General features: G+C 33.7%; 1 long non-coding RNA gene and 1 pseudogene across 1 annotated transcript; both read right to left on the reverse strand.

Moving 5' to 3' along the window:
* Positions 1–10,163: 10,163 nt before the first annotated feature.
* Positions 10,164–11,177, reverse strand: LOC108459942 (uncharacterized). Its single transcript, XR_001867438.2, has 2 exons — positions 10,989–11,177; positions 10,164–10,582 (listed from the first exon to the last, which is right to left on the reverse strand). It is a non-coding gene; the product is annotated as an uncharacterized LOC108459942 (long non-coding RNA).
* A 2,404-nt stretch (positions 11,178–13,581) lies between these two features.
* On the reverse strand, positions 13,582–16,088 carry LOC108458624 (transcription initiation factor TFIID subunit 6-like; annotated as a pseudogene).
* Between the last annotated feature and the right edge of the window lie 5,945 nt (positions 16,089–22,033).

The following is a 22,033-nucleotide window of genomic DNA, read 5'->3' on the forward strand; positions in this document are numbered from 1 at the left end:
CAACAAGCTAACACCATGTTCCAAATAGGTCTTACACTAGCTTGTCTATCGCGAGATTAATGCATGTCCCAGACATGTCTTACACTAGCTCTCGTCTCAATGTTGATGCATGTGCTAGAAATGTCTTATACTGGATTAAATATCTTGAGGTCGATGCATGTCCTAGACATGTCTTACACTGGCTCTCATATTGTGGCCGATGCGTGTCCCAGACATGTCTTACACTAGCACACATATCACCCAATATCAAGGTTCCAATATCCAAGTTTATTCCAAATGTTCAACGAAAGTCTCTACTATGTTAATTTCTCAACATGTATTCTCATATTCAAAATCAAAACAATTTATGCCATATCAATTCAATTTCACATTATAAAGATATAGTTGCATTATTAACATACAACTTACCTCGGTATTTAAAATATGACGACTATTTTGGCTTAGTCCACTAGCTTTGCTTTTCCCCGGTCTAGGCCCAAATTTTGTAATTCTTGATCTAAAATGATAAAAATTCACAAGTTTAAGTCACTTTATCGATCTAGGTACTCAATAATTTATAATTGGGCAAAATGACCATTTTGCCCCTACACTTTCACAAAATGACCATTTTACCCCTAGACCTGAAAATTGATTTTTATTGAATTTCCTTATTAGTCAAGCCTAACCGACCATTTATCTCTCTTATAAAAACCCCAAATTTCCAATATTTCACAACATTACTATCTATTTTATCAACCTTACAAAATGGTCCTATTAGGGTTTTCATGAGAAGTCCCTTCACAAAAGTTGTTTATTTCACAACCATGATCATTTTCTTCCATAAAATTTCAGGAAAAAAACATGAACACTCTCATGGTAAAACCCTATACTTTCAACCATTTAACAAAATAGTCCCATTATTTGAAAGCTCATGCTACATGGGTTCTAAAAATACAAATCATCAAGAAAAACCATCAAGATCACTTACTTGTAGAGAGACTAAGTGGCTAAAATTTCAAGCTTCAAAAACCCCTCTAATGGTTTCTATTTTTGGTCAAAAAAATGGAGAATAAAGATGACCCCTTTGATTTTATTTTAATATTCAATTTGTTAATGTCATCAATTACCAACCCTAGTCATCTTTTGACTTTTTGACTCCTCATGTCTCCATGGCCAGCTATCTTGTCTTTTAAGGGTCTCATTGCCTTTTAAAGACCCCCAATTAAGGTTCTCTAGCTAATTGACACCCTTAGCTATCAAAATAGGACTTTTGCACTTTATGCGATTTAGTCCTTTTTCGTAATTAAGCTTATAAACGCTAAAATTACTTCACCAAATTTTTCATGCACTAATATAAACATGCTATAACTCTAAAATAATAATAAAATAATTTCTCTGACTTCAAATTGGTGGTCTCAAAACCACCGTTCTGACTGAGCCCAAAATCGGGTTGTTACAGATTTGATTAAAGAGACTGAATAAAAAGTGAAAGTAATTCGTGATAGCCTAAAAGCAGCATCAGATCGACAGAAATCTTACGCGACTTGAAATGGAAAGATCTTAAGCTTCAAATCAGGGATAAAGTGTTTTTGAAAGTATATCCGTGGAAGAAAAGACTTCGATTTAGTCGTAAAGGCAAATTGAGTCCAAGATTCATCAGGCAGTATGAGATTATTGAACGAGTCAGACCAGTTGCTTATCAGCTAGCATTACCATTTGAGTTAGAAAAGATTCACAATATATTCCATGTATTAAAGCTAAGAAGATACAGATCTGATCCTTCGCATGTTATTTCCCCAACCGAAGTTAAGATTCAATCAGATTTATCGTATAGTGAAGAACCGATCCGACTTCTAGCTCATGAGATCAAAGAGCTAAGAAATAAAAGAATAGCATTAGTGAAAGTATTATGGCATCGACACGGGATTGAAGAAGCTACGTGGGAACCCGAAGATGCTATGAGAAAATAATATCCAAACCTATTCGTTGGTAAGATTTTCGAGGACAAAAATCCCTTAGAGGGGAGAATTGTAACAGCCCAGTTTTAGCTAAATCAGAACAATGGTTTTGGAACCACAAACCCGAGGTAGTAAAATTATTTTAATATTATTTTGGTGTTTATAGCATGTGATTATATATGTGTGAAAATTTCGTGAAATAATTTTATCGTTTAAGTGGTTAATTTGAGAAAAGGACTAAATCGCGTAAAATGCAAAAGTGGCATGCTATAAGTTAAAAGTACTTAATTGTTATGGTTCATTAAATGGAAGGTCCTTATGTTGTAAATAGACCATATATAGTGGAGATGGACATTAATAGCCTTATATTTGATGATTAAATGGTTTAATAATCAAGGGTAAAATGGTAAACTATGTATTAAGTTATAATAAATAAAAGAAAAACAAATTTAAGCTTAAATTATCATCATCTTCATCGAAACTAGAAGAGAAAGAAGCCATGGATGTTGTTTTAGGGTTTTCCCCTTGTTGTTCTTAATTGAGGTATGTTTCGAGCTTGGTTTTTAATGATTTTTATGTTTTTGTGATTGTTGCTTTGAGTACTAGCTAGCCTGTGTCTTAATTTTTAAAACTGTTAAAGATTTTGAGAGTTTTCATTGAAGAGTTATTGTGTTCTTTGGTATTTGATGATGAAATATGAATTTTTGATAATATATTATCATGTTTTGTAAAGTGATTTTTAGTGAAATTGCATAAAAGGGATTAATTTGTGAAAAGATGAAATTGTGAGGTTAAATGTGTAAAATATTGATAAATATAGGTTGTTAAGGAGGCTATAAAAATTTTGCTAGCTTGGGTTTAATTGAAAATGTTGTAAATTGTGTTTTTATGAAATAAGGACTAAATTATAATAAATGTGAAAGTTTAGGGTCAAATTGCAAATTGGCTTAAATATGTGTTTCTGGATGAAATTTATTGAGTGGTGATCAAATGAATTAATTTTGAATACATATAGATTGTGACAGCCCAAAATTGACCCTAGTCGAAATGTGGTTTCGGGACCACAAAACCGAGGCATAAAAATAATTAAAAATTTATTTTGATGCCTATGATATGTGTTAATTTGTGTGTGACATTTTTGATGTTTCGATTTAGTGTTATAAATGCGAATTTCACTAGAAAGGACCTAGTAGTGAACTTTGAAAGTATGATGGGGAAATGTGTGATGACTAGTTGCTCATGCATGCAAAAATAAGGGATTTGCATGTCAAATTTCCCCCAACATGAAGTGGCCGCCATGGCAAGAGAGGATGGGCAAAACATGTCATGAAACATGTTTTGTTGGTGCATTAGGGAGAAATAATAAACAAAGGTGTATGGGTAAGAAAAGAATGAAAAAAATGTGTGTGAGTGTGGTATTCCCCCCATTGCCGTGAGTTGTAGAGAAAGAAAGAAAAATTTTGTTCATCCTTTCTTTGAGCCAAAACTAAGGAAGAAGGAGGATTTTTGCTTCATGCTTGGTTTGGAAGAGATCTAGAAGGAGATTTGGCTAAGTTTGCATCAAGATTAAGGTATGTATGAGGTTGTGTTAGGAGCTTCATGCATGTTTTGGTTGCTAACTTGATGTGCATGTTAGCCATGGCTCAAATCTTTGTTATGCCATGGAAAGGGTATTTGGCCAAAGTTGTTATGGTGATAAAGCCATTGCATGCTAAGTGTAAAGCTTGATGATGATGCATGCAATGATGGATTGTCTACTCTTGAGTAAGATTTTGAGTTTTCTTTTGTTTAATCATGATTGAAGTTGAAAAGGAGCATGATTGTCATATTCGCCATGATGCATTCATAAGCATGGTTCATGCTTCTTGCATGTTAGTTAAAATTTGTGTTTTGGATGGCTATGGACACCTTGAAATTCGCCATGCTCATATATGTATATATATGTTTGCACATGATATTTTGGTTATGAACTAAGTGATGAATATGTTGGTTTAAAGAAGAAGATGTTGAAGAATGATTGTGAAATCGCAAGCACATTCGACCTAGCACACATATGAGTGCTTGATGCTATATTATAAGTTTTGAGCTACAATATGCAAAGCATTAACTAGTAAAATGCATGCTGTTTTGTGAGGTATTAAGTGCATAATTGGCCTCAACATGTACATGAATATTCGCCTTGGGTAGCCTATTGAAGGCCTTAGCTTTTCCTTGATGCTCGAATAAATTGTATTGAATTGCTTGATGTAGTATAAAATGTGCATGACCATTGTGTATTCAAGCTAAAGAGTGGCCATATGACCATTTAAACTCCTTGTCATATTCGCCATAAGCTAGCACAATGAGGTTTTAATAAATTGAATTTGTTTGAATTAGCTCAAGAGCTAAGAGGGCCACAATTGGACAAGGGAAGGAAAAAGTGATCGAATAGCCGTAAAAGCCGTTCGACAACATCCGAGGTAAGTCCTCAAGAAGTGACCCTACTTGAATTATGTGAAATGAAGTATGGATGTGTATTGATTATTGACTATGTGTGTATGAGTATTTGAATGATACCCGGCTAAGTCCCGGCGATTATGCTAGTGATTATAATTGTGTTTGAGCCTTAGTAATGAAAATGAAATATGTATGTCCAATGATTATTGATGTATGTGCATGAGAAATTGAATGATATCCGGCTAAGTCCCAAGACGTTAATGCTGGAAATTATATCCGGTTAAGACCAAGGCAATTGTGCTAGTGGCTACATCCGGCTAAGTCCCGAGGACATTTATGCTAGTAATTATATCCGGCTAAGACCAAGGCATTCGTGCAAGTTGTTAAATCCGGCTAAGACCAAGGCATTTGTGCAAATCATGATATCCGGTTAAGTCCCGTAGGCCTTGGTGCGGGTTACCATAACCGGCTATGTCCCAAGGCGTTTGAACGAGTAGCGACATCCGGTTAAACTCAAGGTATGTGATTTGAAAATTATAAGCTTGCTGGAAAGTTTCAGCTAATGCACTTGTGAAATTTCTCAATGACAAGGTAAGTGTGGTGTGTGATTTGCGCGCTAGGAGTAAGAGCGTATGAATATCCGCTCCTATGATGGAACGAGTTATCGGCCTTAACGAAGCCGTTATTTGTGTATGAACATAAGAGTTGGGATGGTGAAGTAAGTATGATTATGTGAACGTGTATTAATGAAATGATGCATTTGGCTATGTGAATGTATTGCTTTAATTAAAGCTGATTTTATTGCTTGAGACTTACTAAGCATAAATATGCTTACCCGCTGCTTTGGCTCTCGCTTTCTGATTTTGCTCGATGGCAATCGGATTCGGGATCATTAAGGTCAAGTCATCTACACTATCAAAGCCTCCATCTTGGTATAATTTTGGTTGGAATTTGAAATGGCATGTATAGGACTACCCCTTGTTGGTTCAATTATGTTGTGATGTATATGTGTACGGCCATGCGAAAATGGCTCGTAAAAGTAGAGTACGGACTTAGACCGTTTGTGGTTTGTATATATATATATATGGTGTCGTGATGTGATTATGGATTGGAAATGGGAGTGTTGGTCACATGATCAGCCATTGGTATGGTTAAAATGATCATATATGAACCTATGTATGGCAAGACTAGTTGGTTCATGGAGACTACAAAATAGGTAAGACCTACCTTAAAAATAGATGCTGCCAGCTGCAGTAACGTGGATGTGAAAAATCACCAAAATTTGTAGGAATGGTATTAAATAGTGAATCAGCTATGTAAATGAACCTTGATGAGTCTATTTTCATATGGAAGAAACGAAATGGTCATAGGAGCTACATGTTAAGAGATATGAAAGCTATTGTGAGACAGGGCCAGAACGGTTTCTGGGTCCCCTGTCGCAACTTTAAAAATTTACTATAAATTATCCAGAAAGAATTAGGAGTCATGCCTTATATGTACAGATTCCATTTTGAGTCTAGTTTCATTAGAAACAAACGGCACCAGTATTAAAGCCCTGTACAGAGAGATATTCAAGTTATAACGCGTGAAGGTCAGAGCAGTCAATCCCTGTAACATGGGTGACTTTAACTAATAAACTGTACCAATTGGCCCGACCAAAAATTCTAGAAATAAATCCATGGATGGATATATGAGTCTAAATTCAGGGAAAATTTACGAAACCAGTTTCTGAGTTTTGAAACTCGAGATATGATTTTTAAGGCGACGGTGACGCAGTTTTCCAGCCTGACTGGAAATGTCAAATTGGTGGGCAAATATGTGGACTTGGCTTGTTAACCCCTCGTGTCCGACACCGGCAACGGTCTCGGGTTCGGGGTGTTACATAGATCAAGAATGAAAGAAATTGGATTTAGATCGAGGAAAATGAAAAGTTATCAAATAGTCGATCCAGTCTCTCTATTCCGACTATGAGGTAAATTCATATGCAAAAAAATGTCCTTAAATTGAATTATATGTGTTTATTTGTCATTGAATTGTTATAAATGTTGAATGAGCACTTACGAGCAAGAATCGATAGAGTTACGACATATGAAAGTCCCGTACGAACTTTAGGAATAGTGTAAGATACTAATGTCAAGACATTTGGTTACCGAGATGTGATTACATGTAAGACCATGTCTGGGACATTAGCATTGTATTGAGATTACGTGTAAGACCATGTCTAGGACATTGGCATCGTATTATGATTTGCTGTAAGACCCTGTTTGGGACAATAGCATCGATATGTGATAACATGTAAGACCATAACTAGGATATGGCATTGTATAAGCTTATGTGATTTTTTAGTATCCTTAATGATTTTGAATGGTTCAACGGGCAAATTCAAGTAGAGAATGAATGTGTGAATGAGTTAAGTGACTCAGGTACGTACGAGATTCATACGAGTATTGAAAAGGAAAGTATTTGGTGAATTCAATTGTGATATTGAATATGTGTAAAGGTTTGTGATTTTATATATGTTTAACTATGCTTAGCATATTTGAATTGATATGAAAATATTCATGTGATGGCTTTATTTTTATATGGCTTACTAGGTTTTTAAATCTTACTGTGTTTAATTTTCTCTATTTTATAGATTATCGAAGCTAACTCAGACTCGGGATCGTCAGGAAACGTCATCACACTATCGATCATCTCGTTGATACTTTTGGAGCTTTGTATATATGGTATATGGCATGTGTAGGCTAGTGTCATTTTGGTATGTTTTAAGTTATGATATTAGCCATGAGATTTGGCTTATAAATGTTGGTATGTATGGCCATTTAAATTGGCTTGAATTTGTTTGATAAATGATATATGTGATAGATTTAATGCCTATGTGTTGGCTTGTTTGGTATGGTTATATGGTTACTCTTTTGGATAGTTGTAAGTTGGAGTATTATTGCTTGGAAGTCGGTATATTGTGGTTTGATTTTGAGATGATGATATGGTGTGATTTGTGACATGAAATAGATGATAAGTTGATGAGGAATTGTATTTGGAAATTTATATAAGTTTTGATGATTTTGGCATATTGATTTGTTTTTTAAATATGGAATTGAATAGTTGAAATGGTTGTGGATAGATGGCATGTTATGTGTATGAAATAGCATGTTTTGGTTGCTAAAATATGTATTGAAATGGTACCATATGGGTTGTTAGGTGTGCATGAGAAAAGGATGGCCAATTGGCTTGTCAAATGGCATATTTTTGTCCACACGGGCAGAGACACGGCGTCTATCTCAGTCGTGTGCGACACATGGTCATGTTGTACAGTTGTTTTTCCCCTGGGGTAGCCCTTTCGAATTATGTCAATATACCCTACAGGTTTGACATGGTCTCGACACACGGGTGTGTCTATTGGCTGTGTGTGGCACATAAGCTGGCACATGGGCGTGTGGTCGACTGTGTGACCCAAGTCCGTAACCCCTTCAGTTTTCCTACAGCCAGGGCACATGGGCATGTCCTCGGTCATGTGGTGCAAGTCAGTAATATGCCCTGTTTTCACACGGCCTGTGACACAGGTGTGTCTGGTGATCGTGTAAGGCACACGGCCTGTTCACACAGGCGTATGACCCCTAAATGTATGAAAATTTTCTAAGTTTTCAGAAATTTTTATATGTAATCAGTTTATTCTCGAACCTCTTTTAAGCTTGTTTTAGGGTCTCGTAGGCCTATTTAAGGGACATTGTGAATGTGAATGAATTTTATTCGTTAATCAATATTTATTGAGTTTTGAAATGTTAGTTAAATGTTGAGTTTGATCAGTAATACCTCTTAACCCTAATCCGGTGACGGACACAGGTTAGTGGTGTTTCGGTTCTTTCTTTATTCGAGCTCAAGCTTTTACTTACATCAAAGTGTACATGTCACATGTACATAGTCCATCATCCACTTAGGATTTAGGTATGGCACACTATGAACGTCACAAGTGAATTAATCCATAAATGAATTTAGAATTTATTCTTCTTGGATCATGTATGATGTTACTATCAATCCAGTCAGTCACATCTATGTCTCTATCGTCTAGTAATCATCCGCTTCGATGCCAAGATAAAGCATCTCCCCAATTTGACTTGATAGACAAAATATTAGTCTTTTAGTGGTTTTTTCATTCCCAATTAGGCTCCGTTTATTTGCAAGTAAAATATTTTCCAGAAAATGATTTCTGGAAAATGATTTAGTTTTCTGAAAATGATTTACTTTTCTGGTGTTTGGATGAATCTGTGTAAAATATTTTCTGTTGTTTGGCAGATTACCTGAAAATATTTTCCCAAAAAGATATTTTTACATATATTAATAAATTTATATTTTAAATTATTTTTACATATATTACAATGATTTATTTATAAATAAATAAATCAAATTAAATATATAATAATACTCAATTATTAAGCTAGAATATACATTAGAAAATAAAAAGGAGAAGAACAATGCAAAATGTGAAATATTTAAACCTTTGCTATCAAAGCACCAAAAACTATTACTGCACTTCGATGCATGTCCTGTAAGATAGAGCTTTGAAAATTCCAAAAACCATAAATTCACAATCTTGGATAGCTTTAATTTATGAATTCTGACAAATAGATCCATAATGCCAAATACATGAAGAGAAAAAAAGCATGTATAAATAAGTTTGACATAATTACAGAACTATCCATTCTTCTTTCAAATCTCTTTAATGAAATATTTACAATACCCTTTTTCTCAATGTTTGTGTGTCTTAATGCATGTTATTTCAAATGTTTGTCATCAGTAACTCAATGCAAGCATTGCTAGCACCAAATAACTTTAAAATTAAAACCAGCCATTGGCTAGAAACTGAAATAACCTATGGCCACCATGTAGAACGTGCAATGTCGAGCCTTGAGCTGGTCATCAATGCTAAAGGGAAGAGTTGCAAATCACATCTGTTGGGGTTTTGACAAGAGAGAGGAAGGGGACGATGCTATATACGGAACGACCTTATTAGCTGTGCTATAAAGATATAGCTACGGACAGTGCAGATAGGCCTCCAAAGCTGCATCAACCACAGCTCTAAACTTTCTGCAGTAGGAGCCACAAGTTTTTTTATCACAAACACAAGATTTGATTGCATTCGAAGAGAGCAAATAGCATGGCATGTATGTGTTCATTTAACATTTATGTGGACTCATAAGTGAATTATAGCAGAATCAATGTAATTGCAGAAAAAAATTATAATTCTCGACATGAAAGTGAATATAGACTATGCTAACAGATCAACCAGCACGAGTATCCGGTATACCAGACACAAAGCCATATCCGACACTCACAATAGAGTCCAAGTAACATATTATCTACCAAAATCATAGTCCAGTATTGTGATTTAACTCCTAATTTTTATAAAATTTTCTTTCCCTTTTTGCCTAGTGATTTGCTTTATTTGAACAATGTCAAGTATCACATTTTCTTTTAAATTACAATGAAAAAGAAAAGGGTAAAAATTTAGAAAACTGATGAAGAAATCCAAGTACCTAAAAGAAAGAGTTCCACAAAATTCGATACCACCAAGAACAAGAAGAAAAGAGCTGTCAAAAAATGTAACTTGTTTTTGTTTTCTTTTTTCGTTGTTGTTAGACAAAAAAATTTCAATTTCAACATCTCAAGTTTCCCATCCAGCGTAAATAACAAAGTCCAAAGCCGAATGTGTCTTTGGACGCCATTTCCAAGGTATCAAAAAAAAACATGTCCTTTTAGGTGTTCTTTTTTTTTTCTTCCTGGATCTTTCACTTCAATGAAAAGATCAATTCCAATTGATGATACCTGTAATAGCCCAAATTTAATCGGGCCTTAAAACCAAATAAAAATAGATAAATAAATAAATGTTTATTTATTAAACAGTCCCGAAGCCCAAATACAAAAGCCCATACCCGATTACAGCCACCCAGCAAACCCAGATCCAAACAGACCCAGGACTAAAGTGGCCCAACTGGCCCAAACTATTACAGACCCAAGCATGAAACCCTAGGGTTTCTGCCCTCTTTCTTCTAGCGCCGCAACGTCTTCTAGAAGCCTCGAGGAGCGTCTGTCCAGCTCCCCAGAATCGAGGCCATTAATGCACCTTCTTAGCATACCCAGGGCTCCTCATCACTAGATTCCACGCCTCCATCAACGCTGATGAGATTACCACCGTGAGCTTCGCGATTTTCCTGCGAAGAAGGAAAGAAATTAATAGACAGATTAGAACAGGATAGGGAAAGAAATCTTGTGATTTCTTTCCTAAAATATGACAGTTTAAGGCTATAAAGCCTTTCTAAGAATCTGTAAAAAGAGGACAGACGGAAGAGGCGAAAAAGCAGAGATTTATACATAAGAAGAAAAAGAAACACACATATACAAGATAGAAATTTTTACATATACAGAGAGAAAACACAGAGAGAAAGAGATTTATGAACAATTGTATTCATCTAAAGTAGAAGAAATAAAAAGCAAATTTTTCGTTTCTTACGGTAATCGAATCATTCCTTTTTTATTTTTCCATTTACCTGTTTGTTTTCTGACCTGAACACACAGATTTAAGATATAATCAAAAAAAAAAAAGAAAAGGGAGGTTACCTGATGATTGGTGAGGGAAAGGAAGTGTTTTTCAAACCATAGCCACCGTGTGCGGTGGTCCTTAGGATGGCGCGTCGGCGCGTAAAGACCATGCTCGGCAGAGCTCAAGGACGAGCAGTGATGGCCCTAGACCGGAGCTTTGAGAGAATTCTAGATTTCGCTCTATTTTTTTTTTTGAGTGTTAGTAAAAATGATAATTTTAAGCTTTGATTTTACTTTTATAACACCGGTAAAACGACGTCGTTTCTAGGATCAGGATCCGCTCGTTGACCCGGTTACCCGGGAAGGATCCGCGTGTTTTTGAGGATTGGGTTAATTACTCAATTGGTCCTTCCACCTTTTTTTACGTTTATAAATACGCTTTATTTTATTTATGATTTGGCCCTATTATTTTGTTTTAGTTTTAATTTAGTCCCTACAGTAGCTGCTTTAAGTCCAAGATTAAAACGCAGTCGTTTTGGGAATAGGGCAATTTGCCCAATGAGTCCCTTTGGTTTCGCGCGTGTTTTAATTAGGACCTTAATTCAGCTTTATTTTTTTAAATTCACCCCTGAAATTTTGTTGAACTTTAAATTTAACCCTATATATTTATTCCTATTATTATTATGTATATAAAACTTTTTATATTGTTCTTTGTTTTATTTTTAATCTTATTTTTATACCATATTATATAATTATTTTATTATATATTATTGTTATTATATATCACTTTTTCACAAAATATTATTATTTCACATTCTTATTTATATATTATTGTTATATTTTACTTGTATTATATATTATTAATTATTTATATATATACATATATACTTTCATATTATATATTATAATTATTTTATATTATGTCATTTTATATTATTATGTTTTTATCTATACATTATTATCATTAAAGATTTTAAATTGAATTATATACTTATTTTTATTTTTACGATTAATAATTACTTTATTCATATTCTATTATTACACATTTTGAAGATATTATAATATTATAATAATACATATATTTCATCATTAATTACCTATTTCATACTTATACTTATATATTATATAATTATTTTATTATAAATATCAATTCTTTTACATTTGATATTTTATATACCAATATATTTTATATTTTTCACATAATTATTATTCTTGTAAATATTTTTATCATATATTATATTATTAAATATCACATTTTATGTATGCTCATTCTATTTATCAATTGTTTATATTATACATATATTTTTAGAACTCATGTTTTATACAATATTGGCTTTTACTTTAGAATTAATTGTTATATTATGTTTTATATGACTTTTATAATTTATTTACAAATGCATTTTTATATATATGTGTTAAAATTATATGTCATGCATCATTTGTATGTTTAAATATATGTTGAATTATATGTTTAGGATTTTTACCTATTCTTCTTAAATATGCATTGTGTTTTATGTATATTTTTCTTATTTAAATATTGTCATGATTTATTTCTTATATATGTTGGTTAGTGTATGATATTTATGTTGTTACTTACCTATTATTATAACATGTTATCTTGTATGTTATGTTAATATGCTCCTTCATGCATCGGTTTAAAAAAAAAAGATTTCAAAGTTTTCAAAAATAAAAAGGCAATGCTTGGTATTTGGAAGTTTCGAGAAAAGTAGTGCCCTAACTTATTGGGTTGCAACTTTTCTCGTTGAGTTCGAATAGGCAAGTACCCTTCTAAGTTTTTTAAGATTTTCAAAATACGAGCAACTGTCTTAAAATTTCAAAACGTTGTGTCCTAACTTATTGGATGTGACGTTTTGTCGTTTCGAGATAAAGATTTCCAAAAAGGCTAACTTAATGTCAATATTTTGATACAAGTGAATCCCAATTTTCAAAATCAAAATATTTTAAAGAGGATTGTATCTTAAAATTTTTAAAATTTCCAACCTTAAAGACATTTGATAATTAATTAGGTACCAATTTTTGGGCGTTACGAGGGTGCTAATCCTTCCTCGTACGAAACCGACTCCCGAACCCGTTCTTTTTATTTTGTAGACCAAAAATAATGATTTTAAAACAAAACATTTTATAAGGTGATCCAATCACACTTAAAGAGATTGGTGGCGACTCCCGTTTTCGTTTTTCTTAAAGTCGATTTTCATTTTCCAAAACTCGATTTAAAAATGGTCTCGACAATACCCTTTTTTTCCCCAGCCGTTCTTCAATCATCAAAACAGTTTCATTTGAAAATGGGAGTAACCAAGCATATAATGTGCATTCTAAAGTCTTTTCTACAGCTAATAAAACAAAGCATATATTTTCGTAAAGTATTAAAATTGAAGAATTCAAAAATTACAATGACTAAAATTGATCAAATTAAAGTATAAAGACTAAATCCACCATTTTCATAAAGTACATAGACTAATTGCAGAATTTGACCTAAAATTTAATATAAATAAAATCCAAAGTAGAATATATTTTTTGATAACTACATAATACATTTATGAGCAAGGAAAAAAAGAAGACTTATAAAAGATAAACACAATAAAACTGAAAAAACTATGGAGATAATTTACACATTCCTTCAAAAACCATAGCTTTTGGAGGTAAAATTTAATCAAAGGAAGAATGAAAGCTCAGGTTTAGGGGTAAATGATAACATAATCTCACCAAAAAGTTTAAATAATGATGCTAACAAGTTCCCTGGGTCTGTGTCTTCCTTCCAAGCCTAAGTTAGAACAGTTGATGTCTTTGAAACTCGACCCCCGATCCCTTCCTAGCATGTTATTGTTTGATAACGACCGTGACATTGATGATACACCAATATTGGAACCTCTTATGGTGGTGGAAAAGCCACTAACTGCCCCTTGTAAATCATTTTGCATGGAATTTATTAGCATCATACCTATTGCACTCTCAGTTGCTATTTTCTTGGCAAGTGGTTGCTGCTGCATCAAGGTGTCTGTACTTGCTTTTCGTTTATCTTGATTGATCAGAAAATGGAATATCGTAAAGGGGGAGAAGAAGAGACTTTTGGATTAAGTGTAAATATGATGGTTCGAAGAAATCATACTTGTCGCAACTTTGTTGTTGCTTTTCCAGACGGGACGAGTTGAGGGTGCTAGCAAACTGGGGAACATTTTAAGCTGATCATACATGCACAGTCCAACTACACGCTTTTAGTGGAAATTTTAAGCAGTGTTGTTAATTCTACAGCAAATAAATGAATCGATGCTCATAAACTGGTACCAAATTTGATGTTAAACTTACTAGCAGGGCCCCATAAACACACCAGGCTTCGTGTCTTTTTATTCAGGTTCAAGAAGCTGCAAATACGCTTCAAGAATAGATCCAAGTTTATAACTAAAAAATCAGACACCTGAAATTCATAAAATCAAATATGCATGTATAAGTCCAAAAGAAAAGAAATCTTCATCTTTTGCATATTGATGTCACTAGCTTTGCTGCGAAGTTTCTAAGTTCCCAATGATTGTCAGTGAATTTATTTCCTAACCTTTTTGTAGCGAGGCAGGTAATAAAAGATGGCATCAACTAGTGTAACTGAAAAACATTTTAAAAAATCAAATAGGTGGAAAATAAGCCACTAGCATATTTGCATTAGTTCGTGTACTTCTAAACAATTGAAATAATAAACTCACATAAGTTTCTATGTGTAAGTGTTCATTCTGGAGAAGACTCCGGGCAACACGCATCAAAGCAAACATGAGAGGGAAATTATTCAAATTTTGTGCAACCTGAGATAAATGTGGCAAAAATGTAAGCTTGAGATAACTAACCAAAAGTTCTTTGCAACACACATATATAATGAGGTATGAAAGATCTTTAAGACAACCTCGTCAAAAATGAAACATGTAAAATAAGGAACTAAAGGATGTAATCCCGAGTCTGTTGCCAAACTCAGTAATGCTTGTTTAAAGAGAATCGAGACTGATTTATTCATGGTAATGTCCACGATCTTGTCAAAGTAAAACTGCATAACAACCAAATTAGTCTTTTAATATCATTCTATGCAAAAAGGATTTTAACATAAAAATGTTGCTGAAGATGTACAACATACTTGAAGTTCTCTAGATAATACATGCTTAATAGGTAATTTGACATCAATGGAAAGCCCATCTTCTTTGTATTCAGCCTTTTTACCATCAGAAGGTGCTGCATGGAAAGCAAAATACCAATTCCATGTAGAAATGAAGATAAGTCGTATTAGATTAAAGTGATAAAACTAGAAAAGAACATGAACCATAAAAGTCTTCAACACAAATAACTTCGAGAGAATATTTAGGTTAGCTAAGATGGTACCTTCAATTGAAGCATTTTCTGGAATTGTTGGTTGAATGCCTTCAATCGCAAGCCAGTGGGATGTAATAGTTGTATTAGTGGTGCTTTTGGAAAAGGAGACTCAAGAACCTATATACATAAGGCAACATAGAAGAATTTAAGTGAAGACTTCTTTAATAAGGCAACATACAACAGAACCTCGAATATTGTTGATAAGTTCCTACTTCTTTAAACTCCACATCTTTGTCATCAATGTAGAACAAATCCTTATGCCCAGTGGGTTTCTTGAATCGTAATGCATCACGAGAAGCAAATCCACAGATCGACTGATGCCAGAGAAACACATAACATAATCCAATTATCCAAAATGCAAAATCTAAAGTAGGAGGTTAAACTTAATATTCAAACTTCCAAAACTAAGCTTTCAAAATTCCACTTTTGATAAATTTTATGGATTAATACACGTGAAGTAGAAATTATCACATTAGTCCAACAAATCAAGATATAGTACATCATTAAAAATTTATAAGATTCTAACAAAATTATACTAACAAATAACATTAATTAGCACTATTTTCAACTAAAAAGGAAAAAAAATAATGCCATAATTTACTTTTCCATGTGCAAAATTCCAAAATCAAAGACCTTTAGTTATACCAGAAAAAGAAAAAAAAAGGAACTTACATGAGCTAGCCAGTGTTGCTAAAAGTATGGAAAATGAAGCACCTTTTGCGACCATCGTCCTCTTTCTCCGAACCCTAGAGCCTTAGCTTGTCCACCACCATCAATCTCAATCTTCGGAGCTTTGTTCCAACCCAAATACATGCCGTTGGCAATTGACTCGATGAATGATTTAGAAGAAGAAGAGCGGAGGACAAAGAAGAAGCAAAGGAATTAGCCGACGGTCTAAAAAAGGGATTGTTTTGGAAGCTCTGAGGGAGTTTAAGAAAAAGGGTTCTTACGAATCGAGTTGGACATGGCTGTGCTGATGTTCTTTTTGTGATGATGGATGGAAAATGGGGAGTGTTGAAGGAAGCAGCTTTCATGGTGAAAACTTCGAGATGAGGATTTAAAACAGGGAGAGGGTCATGTAATGGCTTCTTCAACATTGAAAATGGCTTCGGTTCTCCCTTGGCCAAACTGATTTGCAACCCAAAGGGAAGGGGAAGTAGAAGGGGAAGGGGAAAGGGGAGAAGAAGCGTCAATTTCCGAAAAATGTCTTACCGATTTCAAAAGGGTAAGACATTTTCCTTAAAAAAATCCCTCATTTTCCCTTGTTTTGTAAAATATTTTACCCTGGAAAATCATTTTCAACCAACCAAACATCAAAAAAGCCTAAAAAGCTTTTACGGAAAAGCTTTTATAGGTTACCAAACAGACCCTTAGTTTAAGGACATGTTTAGGCTCACCTCCTAATACAAGTTTTCTTTTCGTATTATGATCCTACCACGTAATACCTCTTAGCATCAGTTTAAACATTAAAAAAACCAATGAGCAAGATTTGCTTCTATTCTTATTTACATGCAAAAACCATATGAAGAAAATATTATAAAGTATAATAATTGTAATCAATGAATTTGTTTTATTAACCAAACTGTTCGAAAAATTACAAGTGTACTTAGATGAAAGTACTACACTTAGGGCACCACATCCAACAAGAACAAGTATCCATTTCCTAAGAGTGACAACTTGTTCGATTAGTTCAAGGGAGCATCCTTGTTCTTAAATATTGATCTACATTCAAGATACTACCAACTTAAGGTTAAGGAATCAGATGTTTTAGATACTACCTTCAGGACTCAATATAGCCACTATGAGTTTTTTGTAATCTCATTTGGGCTTACCAACACATCAACAGCCTTTATGAATTTGATGAACAATCTTCCAGCCCTATTTCGATCATTTCATAGTAGTTTTTATGGATGATATCCTAGTTTATTTTACAAATGAAGATAAGCATGACAAGCACCTAAGAGTTTTTTTTTTTTTTTACAAACTTTAAGGAACAAATAATTGTTAGCCAACTTTAACAAGTGTGAGTTTTGGCTTCACAAGGTAGTATTTTTGTGACATATTGTGTCTGTGGAGGGTATTTGTGTTAACCCAAGAAAGACCACTACCATTTTGGATTGAAAACCCCCGAGGAATGTTATCAAAGTGAGAAGTTTCTATAGTTTGGCTGGGTACTATAGGAGGTTTGTAAAAGAATTTTTGATAATAGCATCCCCTTTTACTAAGCTACTTTAGAAAACATCAAGCTTGATTGGATGAATATATTCCAGTAAAGTTTTGAGAGATTGAAGGCAATTTTGACCAAGGTACCTATTTTGACACAACCAAAATCAGGGAAAGACTATGATTTTCAACAATGCTTCACACAGTGGACTAGGATGTGTGCTAATGCAAGATAGAAAATTAGTTACGTATACTTCACAATAACTCAAGCATCATAAGAAGAACTATCCCACTCACGACCTGTAACTTGAAGTTGTAGTTTTTTCCTTGAACATTTGGAAGCATTACCTATATGATGAGAAATGCCACATATTCACTAACCACAAAAGTTTGAAGTATTTACTTACTTAAACAGAATTGAATCTGAGGCAGTGTAGATGGGTCAAATTACTTAATGATTATGATTTAATTTTTTACTATCATTAAGGGATAATAAATGTTGTAGTAGATGCATTGAGCTAGAAATCCTCATTTTCCTTGAGAACATTTAATGTCTATCTAGCATTAGAAAATTATGGTTCAATTTTGGCCAAGTTAAGAGTCAAGCAAACTTTCCTTAAGAGAATCTGATACCTATAGAAAAGTGACGATCAGTTGGAAGCAAAGTGAAAATTACACTAGATAAAGATGGGAGCTTATATTCCAATAATGATTGTGTGTTCCTAACACTCCTGAATTAAAATAATACATACTCTAAGAAGCTCACCATAGTTCTTATGTTATGCATTCGAGTAGCACCAAGATGTGCAGTCATCTGAAGTCATTCTATTGGTGGTCAAGCATGAAGAAGGATATAACGAAATTTGTTACCAAGTGTCTTATATGTCAATAAGTGAAGGCAAAACACCAAGTTCCCTAGGGAATTTTACAAACTATTATCATGCATGCATGGAAGTGGAAGTGACTCACTATGAATATTGTGGTTAGATTGTTTTGACTCTAACAAAGAAGGATTCAATATGGGTCATTTTGGATAGATTGACCAAGTCAATACATTTTATTCCAATTCCAATGAGAGTGGAATAGTTTTTGGATAAGCTTGTTGAACTTTTTATAGGGATTCAAGATTCACTTTGAGATTCTAGGCAAGCTACACCACCGACCCATATACACTCACATAAAAAGCAACAAATGTAATCAATATTATCCACAATACAAGTACGACTATATCACAAGCATAAAGATGCCAGATTGTAATATAGTTATGCGTTGAATTACTCATAGGAGTAATCCAAAGGTCATTCTCCTTAGGGATTGATAAGGGAAAATATACTAATCAGTTAGCACATTCAAGAAATTATTACTAGCCTACTTAACTCAAAGATCATTAACGTAAAGCAATTAAGGGAGATATTGAACTAATCTATTTTAGTATTTAAATGATTTATCTTCTTAGAACCTCTTTCTTGCTTAGATTGTGCAAGCGAATTAAGACGATGGCTAATTAATCTGTTAGTTCATCATGAAGTACTCACATGTCTTGATTCTATCGATTACTAATTTTAACTAAAAATCTCCTCTCGGTCTCATTATAAGCTAAAAGTTACTACCTAAGATCTTCTCTCGGTCTCACCTAGGCACATAGCTCACCTCTCAATCTCACTACTTAGTATGATTGTGCTAATGATTACTTAATAGAATCTCCTCTCAATCTCCTCTATCTAGTTTTTCGCTAGGTTTGTTAATTCTAGAATTTTAAAAACACATTAACACAATCAAGCAATTGATACAATCAAGTTAAACATGAGTACATCGTTAAGAACTAAAATCATAATCAACAATCAATGCTATTTAGAGCTACACCAAAAAAATAACACAAATTTTCATTCTAAACATGCATTGAATACCAGAAATATAGTTTAAGTTTAGAAAGTGTTCAGCCAAAGTAGCTCAGAGCTAAAGTTTGCATTGTTTCTGACCTTACACCATCATCACAATAAAGAGTTGATCACAATCTTCAAATATATCAAAAGCTAATATTAATGCTAAGAACAATCTTTAGGAATTTTAAGGAGAAAAATAAATAATCTTTTTTATTCTCTACAACATTTTCTCTTTCCTTTAATTTCCCATGCAATAGAGTATTTATAGTAGGTAGGTGAATGACCAAAGTATCCCTACTTAAAATCTAGTTTAGTGAAGGCTGGAGGGCCAATTTTCCAGAAAATGCCCTTAAGTAATTGTTAGGAATCTTTGATTTGTTGTTAGATGTTGAGGCGTCAAGGCTTGCGACGTCCTGGCATTGCGAACAAACTTCTCCTTGAAACAGGTGCAGAGCTTCCACGTCGCGACATCAAAACTCTTACACTGCAACTTGGAAAGTCTACGCCGTGACTTCCAGTAGCTTGAAACAGTGACTTAGGTCATGACCTCCAACTCATCAACATCGTAACCTCAGACCATGGCAAATCAATATCAACTTGGTTCTTTACGTAGTGGTGTCCAGTAGTAACATGTCATGGCGTCAGCATCTATTTATACAACACTTAACTCTTGGTGCATTCAACCTTCTTTTCACCCCTATACATAGTCAAACATAGTCTTTAAGCATTAATTTTTGTCACATCCCAAAATCCAATTTAGAATTTTCGAGGAAAATTTTGGAATTATGGAACAGAATGAGTTCAAAAATTCAAAATGTGGTAATCCAAAAATATTTTCGTCTCCAGCTTTAGAAAATTTAAACTAATTTATGAAAATAGTGTGAAATAGGCTTTCAATTTTAAAAAGAGGAATGTTTTGTACAAGGGTTTAATTTAAGAGTAGCTTTAAAGTAATTATACCAAATTTTAAAATCAACCCATATTTTCCACCTTCCACTTTATTTTTGACGTGAAAGAAAAAAAAAAGAAACACCCCTTCACCCATTTCTTTGAGTCATCCATTAGAGAGAAAAAACTCTAAACACCATTCTTCAATCTTTGGTCTTCACCACTCCAAACCCATGTTTTCTATTATCCTCTAAACATCAAACTGCTTTTAAATACAAGAAAAACACCAAAAATACCATCAATTGCATTGATATTCTCCAAGTAGGTTTTCTCAATTTTCAATAAATCATTTGTATTTTTCTTCAATTAGGGTAAGGCTTTGTATTTTTAATTGTTTTTGTGAAAAAAATAAAAAATAAAATAAAATAAAGAAAAAATAAAATAACACACAAATTTTACGTGGAAACCCTTTCGGGGAAAAAACCACGGGCAGAGGAGAAGAAAATTCACTATGTCGAAAATTTGAATCAATACAAGAGGAATAGACTATGTCTATTTATAGGCTTGTAAAGCCATATTCTAGTAGGATTGAAACACCTTATCCTAATCAATATAAAATAGATGGAGTTTAATAAGGTTTAAAAACCTTATTCTAAAATAAAATAAAAGAAGTCTAGTTCTATATGGATTTTACTTTTATTTTATTTTCCATCGTATTTTATTTAAATAAGAATTTGGGTCACTTAATTCTAACAATCTCCACCTTGACACAAATTCTCAATGAACAAGTTCTTCATCGCGAACTTTCAATAAACAAGCTCTCCACCTCTTCCATAAAACCCCTTAAGGGTTTAACTTCAACAATGAACACCAACCAAGTCTAAGCAATGCTCAAACTTGGTTATAGGAAGTGACTTAGTCATCATATCTGCAGGATTTTCAGGAGTACTAATTTTGCTCACAACAATATCACCACGAGCAATAATATCACGAACAAAATGATACCAAACATCAATGTGTTTTGTTCTCTCATGAAACATTTGATCTTTTGTAAGAAAGATGGCACTCTGACTGTCACAAAATACTGTGCTGATTTGAAGGTCTTCATTAAGTTCACTAAAGAGTCCCTTCAACCAAATAGCTTCTTTACAAGCCTCAGTAATTGCCATGTACTCAGCTTCAATGGTAGACAATGTGACACCCCTAATGTGACCCTAGTCAGAGAGTGGTTTCGGGACCACAAAACCGAGTCACAAGAATAATTAGGTGTTATATTATGTGCTTATTGTATGTGGAATTTGTATGCGTAAATATTTCGTGTCTTGATTTTTATTAATTAGGTGCTAATTTATAAGAAAGGACCCATGTGTTAGGACTTGAAAATGCGATAGGTGAATTTTTAAGTGGCCTAATAATGCATGAAGTGAAATAAATGGAGTTGCATGTCAATTATCCCATTTCCTAAGGTTAGTGGTCGTCCATGACAAATTATGGGCAAAGGGAACATGTTTCCAACATGTTTTGCTAATGGTTGATGTTAGAATGGTTATTATATTGGTGTTAGTAGGAAGAAAAGAAAAAAAAAATGGGTATGTGTGGTTGCCCCTCCCCATTGCCGTGTATTGAGCAAAGAAAAAAAAGTTTGGTTCATCTTCCTCCTAGCTTAGCCGATCCTTCAAGAAGAAAAGGGAAGAGTTAGCATTCGGTCACTTGAGCTTGAACTAAGGTATGGAATCCATGTTAGTCTTTGAAATCTTTGCATATATGAAGCTAGTTACTAAGTCCTTTACTTGCCCATGTCAAAAATTTTGAAGGTGGTAGTAA

This window comes from Gossypium arboreum, chromosome 6, assembly GCF_025698485.1.
Source record: "Gossypium arboreum isolate Shixiya-1 chromosome 6, ASM2569848v2, whole genome shotgun sequence".
NCBI lineage: Eukaryota > Viridiplantae > Streptophyta > Magnoliopsida > Malvales > Malvaceae > Gossypium > Gossypium arboreum.